General features: G+C 43.7%; 1 protein-coding gene across 8 annotated transcripts in view; it reads left to right on the top strand.

Moving 5' to 3' along the window:
• XRCC4 (X-ray repair cross complementing 4) overlaps positions 1–12168 on the top strand; it is a 285177-nt gene that overhangs the window by 156817 nt on the left and 116192 nt on the right. The window lies entirely within an intron of this gene.

Consider the following 12168-nt stretch of genomic DNA (forward strand, 5'->3'; position numbering starts at 1 on the left):
TACGTCTTAGGCTTCAATTTTCTCAATTACAAAATGGAGACTATAGGTTTAAAACAGTTTACAGTTAAGCATCCTTAAATACATATGTGCTCATACATCTTACAACTAATAAGTCCATTATTATACATTATGAAATACAGAAAATATAGTATCTGTGTCTTATGCAATAAATATTAGTTGCTCATGGCATGAGTATTAATACTACTGCTGTCAGTGGTGTTGATAGTAAAGAGCACTGTTAAGTGCAGTAAGATATTGGTGTTCACCTAAATTTTCAGAAATCTGTCTGAAGAAAGTATGGAGACAGTAATTCATTCTAGCAATATAAACATTTCAACAATACGCCTGGAAATATTAGCAGGACTTGGGTAATGAATTCTCTCATGAAGAGACACGGTGGCAATCCTCAGAAAATGAGATGTTACCCTTTAAACAAGTTGTTTTGAATTTTGGGGAAGGATCTGCCATCTCAAAACATGTACGTTATTTGGAAAAATGATGCACCTGCAACCCTGGGTATTTAGCTCTAATACTTGTTTTAGTGCTTGTCTGGGTCAGGAGATGTGGCTATAAAATGCTCATTTCTGTCCAAAGTCTCTAACTTGAAACCTGATTTTAAACAAAACACATATTAAACAAGGAGGTAGGAAAAGCATAATGAGCCCTCTTCCGTAATAACACACACTGTTTTCATCCGCGTGTGTGTGTGAGCAAATGAGAGAGGCCCGTGTAATGTCAGAGCTGCTGTCGCAGTTGAACTCTTGGTCCTTCTGAGCGACGAATGAGACAAGCCTGGACCTCTCCTTTCAGCTGCAGCATCTGCAGGTTCATCTGTAGCAGCTGACAATTATTTCAACTCCTGTCTCAGACAAGGTAAAGGTTTCTAAGGTACAAAACTTGAATCATAAAGAACAGATTAGTGCTCACTTTTCCTTTAAGAAGTGGTTAAGTTGCTAGGAGACCACAGAAGGGTGTTAATGATTAAAATTTCAGACAGCTCCTAAGTAGGCTGGTGTCCCTTTAGAAAAGATATTTAATGCCTGCTCACACTAGACTATGTCATTAATAATTAAATGCCTAATTATTCTGTTCTTACAGACTCTTAAGTTTGGTGGGGAGAAGAGAAATAATTAGGGGAGGAGAGAAGAAAATAATTTATTAGCATAAAATCAATGTTACTTCAACATTAGTTAAATGACTATTATGTGTGGGCCTGATATATGGCTCCAGGGATTCCTCCTTAAATAAGACACTGTTCTGTCTTTTAGGAGTTCACCCTCACGAAGAGAGAAACATCTAAACAACTAATTTCAGTGCAAAGTAACACCTGTAAATATAGGGCTACCATAGGTGGTTCGAAGAATGTATTCTATGAATGAATTATTAACGTGTGAGTGTTTAAAGTGCTGTGTAGACATGTGCTATGTGGGGTGACCTGCAGTTTACAGAGGAGTGGATGTTGGAACTTTACGTTGGAGAGAGAGTAGGAGCCCTAAAGGGTGAGCAGATTGAAGACAGCACCAGAGTATCCCAGGGAGACAGTGCAACGTATGTGAAGGCAGGAAAGTGTTTAAAAAAAAGTAAAAGAACAAGACATACCCAAGGGCAGGAGAGCTGTGTGTGGATGGCGCAGAGTGCGTAGCAGAGTGGGGAGGAATGAACTCCGCGAGTCTGAGGGCTTTACAGTTAGGACGGGCGTTTTAGACAGAGAACTCTGATTAGACTGAAGAGGAATGACCAGAGAGGGAGAACTCAAAAGGCAGAGATGAATAAAATAGGTACTGAGTTAGAACAAGAGAGGCGTTATGACCTGAACTAAAACAGGGTCCTCAGAGCTGGGGGGGGGGGGTGCAGAGCAATGTTTGGAGATGGAATTTGTGGCCCTTGAAGAGGCACTTGAATTCTGTCGCAGATGGGTGGGTACCTGTTACGATTATTCATCAGCACCGATGGATTAAAGTGTGTGTACACTAACTTTGTGATTTGGGGACCTCAAATTTAGAGAGAAAAACAATCTTTGCAGAAAACAACTAAGACTGTATACCTGGAGCCGGGAAAGCACACAGTGGCTGTGCCCCGTGGTACCTGACAGCTGAAGCTGCAAAGTAGGGAGGGTCGCCACAGACAGCCAGGGCCACGGAATTTGGAAAGTTCTGGAACATTTCCTCTGCAGGCTCTGCCTGAAAGCATAACAATATTTTTGAGAAGTTTCAAAGGTAACCCAAATTAAGTAATGCAGGTGCGGGTAAATCAGTGATTGTGTTTAATTGACATCTAGGGAATGTCTCACAGGACCTTCCAAGAATGACTCATTCACCCTGCTGAAAACTCAGTAAGATAAAGTCAATGAGAATTTAAAAATTCGAGTTGTAAACTTTTTAAGTTGACATATTTAATAAATGTATCTGAAATTTTGTCGAATCTTACTTTCATTTTATTTGAAAGGGAGAGAGAGATACTTTGTCATCTGTTGATTCACTTTCCAGATGCCCAGAACACGCAGTTGCAGCTGGGTCAGGCCACAGCCAGGGGCCTGGAACTTCCTCCAGGTCTCCCACACGGGTGGCAGAGGCCAAGCGTTTGAGCCATCACCTTCTGCCTTGTAGGGTGTGTATTAGCAGGAAGCTGGATGGAAGGAGGAGAGCTAAGACTCAAACCAGGGACACGGATATGGGATTCGAGCCTCAAGGAAGCAGTGTCTAAGTGCTGTACCAAACGCCCACACCTTTATATTTTAAAATCCAGCAAGCACAATAAAATTATTCACAACCAGTTTTTTTGTATACATAATGATCATAAGATACAGGTGAATTGTTTCTGTTAGAATAAGGCTTCATTGTTCTCAGTTTAAAGAACCTTTTTTTTTCTGCTTTAAGAGAAAAGTCCATGTCTTTCAAGAATTACTTATATTCAGATTGGAAAGTTTTAAACTTTATCCTGAGACCTACAGTAAGAATATATTAAACCTTCCAATCGAGTAAGTGGACACAAACATGAAACACAACCTACCCTTGTTTATGTTCTCTGACCTTCTTATCTGTATTTATTTATTTATTTGAGAGACAAACAAATAATACTCCCATTCATCGGGTCCTTTCCTAAATGCCCGTGTGAGCTGGGAACTCAATCTGCGTCTCCATGTGTGTGGCAGGAATCCGACTACTTGAGCCATCACCAGTGTCTCTCAGGAGTCCACATTGGCAGGCAGCAGGAGTTAGGAACTGGAGCCAGGCAGGGATCCTAGGTATGGTTTTTTATGGCATGTGGGCATCTTAAATGCTGTACCAAACACCCACCTAAAAAATTACTTTAATGGATGTGATGCCATCAAGTTAGTTTCACAGTGATGAAGATAATGAATGAAAGCTCCGGGGAAAATGTGATCGGGAGTGTCTTTGTGAAGGCTGCAGTAACTAAACACCACAGAGGGGCAGCTTCGAAAGCCATGTGTGTCCCGAGAGCTCGCCTCCTCTTGCACATGGCCGCCTGCTCTGTGCACGCATGCCCCTCTTAGCAGGACACCAGTCGTTTTAGATTAGGGTCCACCCACCTCACCTCATTTAACCTTAATGACCTCTTTAAAGGCCCTGTTTACAAATGCAGTGATGTTCAGGTATACTAGGGATCTGGGACTTCCTCGCAGTCATTGTAGGAAACACAATCCAGTCCATAACAAGGAATTTCGGATGAACAACAAAAGGTGGCCTACTGCATACAGTTATAGCCCCCTTCCTCCCCTAAAAAAGTTTGTGGATAGATTTGGTGAGCCAGAGAGCTAGGAAAGCTAACCAGAGCCAGAGTATTGGTCCTGAACCCTGATGGGAGCGGGATAAAGGAGCAGGAGACTGTACAACTGGAAACCCCTTCTGATGCTGTGGAGAACGGAAGGCCAGCACGGGGAAGAGTGCTAGGTCTGCTGACCTGACCTGCCTCCCAATTTGCAGGCAGAAAGTGGATGTCCAAGACTCTTCAAAGTGGGCCTGCTTGTTGTGTGCCTGCTGCTCACCAGGTCTGTCAATAAGGAGCAGGGGATGTGGCAGATGGAGGCAGGCTCTTAGAGCACATCATTTTAAATACTGTGTAGAGTTGAAACATCTCTGGAAGTGAAATGTGTAGCTGAAGTTACTATTTTTCTGACATTCCAAGGACTGCACTGTTATCCAGTGGTGTGTGTAATAGAAAAAGAAATATAATTGTATGTGCTTGAAGTAATGATTAATCCTTCCTCATTAGGTTTGAATTTTCCTATTTTCCATGTTTAGCAATTTTTTATTATCTTGTAGACATAATGATTTTTCTGTTGTCGGGTTTAGGGAATTTGTTTTCTTCCTTTAGAGCATATTGAGTTTTGTTCTGGCAGGTAGTTCATTTGCTGGCAAAGCAGTGTGATCCTTTTTAAAATGCTCTCATGGTTACTTTGGGTGGGTCTAGACCTTTCACGGGTGCCACATGAGACTGTGTTTTTAAGTGAAGTGTTTCATTTTGCTGGCAGGCAGTTTCGTCTACCACTGTGGGTGACATTTGGGTTCTGACCACTGCGTGGTTTATTGGTAAACTGCTGGCTGCCAGGCCTTACAGAGTTTGGCTCTGTGTCTGTGCCACTTAGTGTCCAGCTGGTGACTTGCAGGTGAATCTTTCAGGGGCTCACTTTTTGTGCCATTACCTCTTTTTCACTTTTCCCATAGCCACAAAATCTTAAGTCTTGAAGCCACCGTACTCCACACCTACCCCCTCTGCTGAGGTCCAGAGTGTGCCCCTCTTTGGAAACACAGAGTGACCTGGGGCTCACTTCTTTCCAGAAACAATCCTGTACAAGCTGCTGTGGGTCCATGTGGAAAGCCAGTAATTCCTTCTTGCGATATCAAAAACAACTTTAACATGAGTTTTATGTAAAATTAAATTCTACTTCTTAGTGTATATTTCATACTAATGTTACTACCATTTTTCAGAAGTTGAACATGCATATATTATTACCAACATATCAAAGATAAATCACACCAGCTTGAAACTTTAGTATAAACTACTTTATCAAAAACCCCATCCTGAGAAAGGCAGCATGTTAAAATCACTTGGGTTGAGACAAGTGTTCTGAGAATGGTTCTATTAAAGAGAGCTTGTTTTTTTTAGCTTTTGATGTCCTCGGGTAACAAAATCAACATTCTTCTGTATTTAATGAAAATAAGTTTGGGAAAAGAAACAGGTGTTTTGGTAATAAAAACTATTCAGGGCTTAAATCATTAGGTTGTCCTGTTTTCTTTATTATAATTACTGAAACAAGAGAATTTGAAATTAATCTGTTGCTTTATAGACGTGGAGGAGGGGGTCTAGGAAGTAGGTTAGTGACCTAAATGATCTTTAGACTATCAAGTTGAGCTTAATTACCTGAAGTTAGTAGATTTTGGCATAATTTATTGTCTGTTACAAACAGACTAGAAATAGATACCTCCCAGACACCTAGGATAGAAACAACGTATTACTAAAGGTAAAATAAGTGAGATAGTGGATAAAAATTATTTTTGCTGAGATGTATAAGATTTTCTGTTCAAATTCATAGAGGTTAAAATATGAGTTCATTTAAATGAACTAAAAATGTCCAGGTGGCATGTCTACTTTAAAGGAGTATTTGTTTACCTAAAATAGCTGTTTGAAATCCATTTGTACATACTTCTTTTGATCAGAGAAGAAATAAAAATGAATTATAGAAGAGATGGAATAAAAGGGTGATCTGTTTGCGTCTCCCCTACGCTTTCCTCCTGTCCTTTCCGCTATCTCCCGTTCAGTCTCCTTCCTCTTTTCCTTCACAGCAATCACATGGAGAAACGGAATATTGTCTGCTGAACTCCTGATTCTCCAAAGACCACTGTTTCTTCCACCCTCAGTTTCTGTAGATAAACATCAAGTTATTTTTCAAAGATTCTTGCAGTCATTTGTTTCTTTACCTTTAGTCTTTCTTCCCATTAAGTTAGGCATCAAAGGTCTCATTCCTAGCGAGAGCATTTGTGACTTTTATTTTTCCAATTGATGCACAGATATCGATGGGCACATCTAGATGAATCTGTTTATTTATCCAAACAGTAACACAGACACAGACCTCTCCCTTCTGTTCTTCCCCAGCTGTGTTATGATAACCTCCCCTGAGTGACTGCATTCCTTGGCTAAGGTATCTGGTGACCACTGTTGACAAATACTATGCTCCTTTGTACACGAGTAGAATATTCTCCACAGAGACATTTTAATGCCAATTCAAGTTTAATGTATTAGCCTATGAATTCAGTGTTGGCCTTCCAGTGAAAATCCCTGACCTTTTTATTAGATGTTTATGGATAAATAAATTAGGCACACTTTTATTTTGTTGCTTTTGTTGAAGTCTGTGTTTAATTAACAAAGATTTGCTGTGATTATTTTCCTTGTTGCTATTTTCATTCACAGTAATATTTGGGCCCCTGTATGTACCAGGCAACAGGATGAACCAATCTTCTCAATGTCACTTTACTATGAAAAAATTATACCTCTCAAAACCATGGGCATGCACGAAGCGTATACTCTACCGGAAAGGTGTTGCTTCTGTTGGTCGTATTTACTCATGGATTTCTCCCATTTGGTGTAAAACAGCAATGCTGAAGAACTACTAGGCCGTCAGAGTCCAGATACCTGTTTTAGTCTATGGCTAAACATTAAGGTAACTGCCTTTTGGGTAAAAGCTTCTTTTATGAATTTTTCAGAGATAGATAGATGATTCTGTGAGCTCTGCCGTGGTATGATATTCCACTGCCAATTTCAGGATCAAAATACTTTATGATTAGTACAGTGACACCATATAAATATTAATCTTTAGCTGTATTCACTAGGGCAGGATAAATTTTACAAAGAAAAAAAGAAAATTATTATTATTTTTTAGAGACCGTTTATTTACTGAGTACACATTTCATAAGTACAGCTTTAGCAATATAGAGATTGTTCACACCATTCCCACCCTCCCACGCCCACTCCCACCCCAGTTCCTCATCCCTCGCCCATTCCCATTCTCCTCTGAGATTCATTTGTAGGTTTTTTGTTTGTTTTTTTGTTTTGTTTTGTTTTTTGTTTTTACAGGCAGAGTGGACAGTGAGCGAGAGAGACACAGAGAGAAAGGTCTTCCTTTTGCCATTGGCTCACTCTCCAATGGCCGTCGTGGCCAGTGTGCTGCGGCCGGCGCATCGCGCTGATCCGAAGGCAGGAGCCAGGTGCTTCTCCTGGTCTCCCATGGGGTGCAGGGCCTAAGGACTTGGGCCATCCTCCACTGCACTCCCTGGCCACACAGCAGAGAGCTGGCCTGGAAGAGGGGCAACCGGGACAGAATGACCAGGACTAGAACCCAGCGTGCCAGCGCCGCTAGGTGGAAGATTAACCTAGTGAGCCCTGGCACCGGCCCATTTGTAGTTATTTTTATACACAGAAGACCAACTCTATACTAAGTAAAGATTTCATCAATTTGTGTGTGTACACACACAAAATATAAAAAACTGAGTGTGGGGAGCAATTCGGACTAGACTAAGTTACTGGAATTAAGACTTATTCTATGCATCTGCTCTCCCACAATATGGCGCTGGGAGAGAAGAAAACAGCTTCTGCACAGCTGCCTCCAGTTCAGCCAATAAACTGTGGGACTTGCTCCTGATTGGAGGAGAGCGGCGTGCTCGGCGTGTGGGCAGCCGAGTTGGGATTGGCAGAGGAGGACTATAAAGGAGGAGAGAGACGGCATGCACCAGGAACATCTAAGGGGAACATCTAAGGGGAACACCTGTGCAGCCCCCGAGAGAGCCGGCCGGCGGTGTGCCGCTCCCCTGCGGAAGTGGGGAATGTGGCCAGGGGGAACTGCCCTTCCACGGAGGTGGAAGGGACAGTAGCCAACCCGGGAAGAACCAGCAGCAAACCCGGGGAGGGCGGAGCAGACGAAAGAACAGCGCAGGGTTTAGTGTCGTTCCTCCACGAAGAGGGGGAGCGACATAATGGTGCCGTGACTCGGATATGAAGCCTAGGCAGGGTTTAGTGTCGTTCCTCCACGAAGAGGGGGAGCGACATAATGGTGCCGTGACTCGGATAGGAAACTTAGGACGGATAGGAAACTTAGGAGGGAAGAAACGGGAAGAAGTGGAAAATACCGGAAAGAGAGACTAGCAAACAGCCTAGGGAAAAGCCGGACGAAAAAGGTGCCGGAAGGAGCTATTGAAAGCCTAGGCATAGACTCAGATACGGACTACGGGGGGAAGCTGGGAGAAATCTCTAAGGTCAAAAGCGAAAGTGAAAGCTAAAACAAACAGACTCGGATGCGGACTGTGGGGAGAGGCCAGGAGAAATGAGGGAGGAGTATTGTTGGAGGAAAGCTTGGGGAAACATACCGGGTAGAGAAAAATGTTAGGGAAATTGAAGCCGCGGGGGGCAGGCCAAGGTGGAGACGAAAGCCACTTTGGGATTCTCAAGTTAGCCTGGGAATAGGGGGCGAAAAGTTAAAACCAGAAGCGGAAACGTAAGCCCGGTTGGGATCCGTCTGATTAGCCCGGGGAGCAAAGGACGGGAAGCCAAATCGTGGGGCGGAGACGTGAGCTGGGTTGAATTCGCCAGGTTAGCCCGGGGAACTTAGATTGAATGCTAGTGGCGGAGACGTAAGCTACGCTGTGTGACTCGCGGAGGCTGCCGCGCGCAGACAGAGCGTGCGGGGCTCAAGTAGATAGGGAACGCTGGGCTAGTGCGAAGCCGCGCAGATGAGAGAGGCGCGGGCTGAAGCGGCTCAGAGCCGGAAAGCCGCCGAGAAGCAGCCTCGGGGCGGGCGCTGGGAAGCCACGGGGATAAGAGAAACAGAAGTTTAGAAGTAAAATGAGAGAAATAAGAATGCTGGAAGATAGAAGTAAAATGAGAGAAATAGGAATGCTGGAAGATAGAAGTAAAATGGGAGAAATAGGAATGCCCGGAGATAGAGAAATAGAGAAATAGAAAGGCCTCCCCACAATACTGCAATGAGAAGGCTTGGATTCGGTCTGCCTGATTAGTGAGGCGATGAGCACCTGCAGGCGGCTAGCAGCTTATGCGCCGCAGGTCACCGAAGACAGGCACGTTATTAACATCAATAGTCTCCCCACAAAACCGCAATGAGAGAGCTTGGATTCGGTCTGCCTGATTAGTAAGGCGGTAAGCACCAGCAGGCAGCTCGACCAGAGTATGAGCTGCAGGTCACTGAAGATAGGCACGAATCAACACCAATAGGCCTCCCCACAATATGGCAATGAGAAGGCTTGGATTCGGTCTGCCTGATTAGTAAGGCGGTAAGCACCAGCAGGTGGCTCGACCAGAGTATGAGCCGCAGGTCACCGAAGACAGGCACGCATCAGCGCCTAAAAACCTCCTCACAACATGGCGAAGAGAGGACCCGGATTCGGTTTGCCTGATTGATAGGACTTGTAAGAACCTGTGGCAACTCTAGCAAGTAGAGCAGAGTGTGTGCCGCGGGACACCGAAGACAGGCGCGTATCAACGCCAAAAAATAAAAAGAAAGGGGGATCTGTGGGGAGCAACTCGGACTATACTGTTACTGGAATTAAGACTTATTCTATGCATCTGCTCTCCCACAGTATGGCGCTGGGAGAGAAGAAAACAGCTTCTGCACAGCTGCCTCCAGTTCAGCCAATAAACTGTAGGACTTGCTCCTGATTGGAGGAGAGCAGCGTACTCGGCATGTGGGCAGCCGAGTTGGGATTGGCAGAGGAGGACTATAAAGGAGGGGAGAGATGGCATGTACCAGGAACATCTAAGAGGGAACATCTAAGGGGAACACCCGTGCAGCCCCCAAGAGAGCCGGCCGGCGGTGTGCCGCTCCCCTGCGGAAGTGGGGAATGTGGCCGGGGGAACCGCCCTTCCACGGAGGTGGAAGGGACAGTAGCCAACCCGGGAAGAACCAGCAGCAAACCCGGGGAGGGCGGAGCAGACGAAAGAACAGCGCAGGGTTTAGTGTCGTTCCTCCACGAAGATGGGGAGCGACATAATGGTGCCGTGACTCGGATATGAAGCCTAGGCAGGGTTTAGTGTCGTTCCTCCACGAAGAGGGGGAGCGACACTGAGAAAAAGTTTTACAGTTAATTCTTATAGTGTGACTCATTGAGGACAGAGGTCCTGCCTTAGGAGTAAGTGCACAGTAAATCCTGTTGTTAATTTAAAAAATTAACATTCTTATGTATGATGTCAGTGATCAACCAAGGCTCTTGACATGAGCTGCCAAGGCTATGGAAACCTTTTGAGTCCACAGTCTCCGTCAATATTTAGACAAGGCCATAAGCAAAGTGGAAGTTTCCTTCTCAAAGTGTCTCCTCCCTTCAGAGAGAAGTACATCCTTCTTTGATGGCCCCTTCTTTCCCCTGGGGTCTCATTCACAGAGATCCTTCATACAGGACTTTTTTTTTTTTTTTGGCCACAGTGTCTTGGCTTTGCATGCCTGAAATGCTCTAATGGGATTTCAGCCAGACCAGAATGCCTCGATGGCTGATTCTGAGGTCAGCAATTGTCATTCTGTGAGTCTGCTGTGTGAACTGCTTTCCATGTTGGAACATTCTCCCCTTTTTAATTGTATCTATTGTTATTATCAGACACTTGATCTCACTTATATGATCCCTTTAATACTTAATGCTACCTATATGATCAATTTAGCACTTAAAATGATCACTTTAACGTTTATGATGGCATTATTACCACCCAGCTTAATGGAATTTGGAGTCCCATGGCAAGTTTTTAGCTGTACCCTTAGAAGTAAGACAGTAGTATTTTATGCAGATCTATACAGCTTTACAATTAGAAACTTCCTCCTCCCTCTCTTATTCCCACTCTTAATGTTTCATTGGGATCTATTTTCAAAGGACTTTATACACATGTGATTAATTCTGTTAGGTAAAGAGTTGAACCAATAGTATTAAGAAGGAAAACAGACAAATTTCCTCAACAGTCAAGACAATGGTTGTTCAAGTCATTGCTTCTCGAAGTGTCAGTTTCATTCTACATGTGCCTTTTAGGTACTCTGTTATCACAGATCAGGGAGAACGTATGGTGTTTGTCCCTTTGGGATGGTCTTATTTCACTGAGTATGATGTTTTCCAGCTTCATCCATTTTGTTGCAAATGACTGGATTTCGTGTTTTTTTTTTTTTTTTTTTTTTTTTTTTTTTTTTTTCCCCACTGTGTAGAGTACATACCCCATAATTTCTTTATCCACTATTCAGTTGACAGGCATTTAGGTCAATTCCATGTCTTAGCTAGTGTGAATAGCTAATGCAGTACACATGGAGGTGCAGGTAACTCTTTTACCTGCTGTTATCATTTCCCTTGGGTAAATTCCCAGAAGTAGGATGGCTGGGTCATATGGGAGGACTCTATTCAGATTTGCCTCTGTCTTTACTCCATAAAAGATTCAGTTCCAGTTTATCCACCACACGCTTTTTTCCATTTTTATTGGTCAGTTTATTTTTCTGTCTACCCTCCACACTGCAGGAGTAGCAATAGTAGAGGGTAGTCTGACACACAGAGGAATGGCACCTAACAAGGCCTAGGGAATAAGGAAGCCTTCCTGACAGAACTGGTAACTTCATTGACATCATGGTGGGTGAAAGTCGAACAATAGGTGGTAGAACATTGTTTCTGACTGAAGATTACATGGGCAAAGTCCAGCGGCAGAGGGAGAGAATACGCTGTCAGACACGTTGAGAATGACTGGGCAGGCATTGGGCTCAGTGGTTAAATTGCCATGGCGACACCCATACTCCATGTTAGGGTGCCAGACTCAAGTCCCAGCTGTTCTGCGTCTGATCCAGCTTCCTGCTAATGCCTGCTCCTGGAGACGCAGATGATGTCTCAAGTACGTGGGTTCCTGCCTCCCATGTGGGAGACCCAGATTGAGTTCTAGCCTCCTGACTTTGACCTGGCCTCGCCCTAGCTGTTATAGACATTGAACAAGTGAACTTGTCTCTCTCCTTGTCTCCCTGTTTTACAAATAAAATGAAAGTGAATGAATTAAAGAAAACTAACAATGAGTTTGGAAGAAGCCTGATTCATAAAAACAAGGAATTTTAAGAATACTTCAGAGTTTTTTATCCTTTTTTTCATGGCAATAGAAAGGAGTTGACATTATCAGATTTGCATTTCTAGAAAAAAT

This window comes from Oryctolagus cuniculus, chromosome 14, assembly GCF_964237555.1.
Source record: "Oryctolagus cuniculus chromosome 14, mOryCun1.1, whole genome shotgun sequence".
Classification (NCBI taxonomy): Eukaryota; Metazoa; Chordata; class Mammalia; order Lagomorpha; family Leporidae; genus Oryctolagus; species Oryctolagus cuniculus.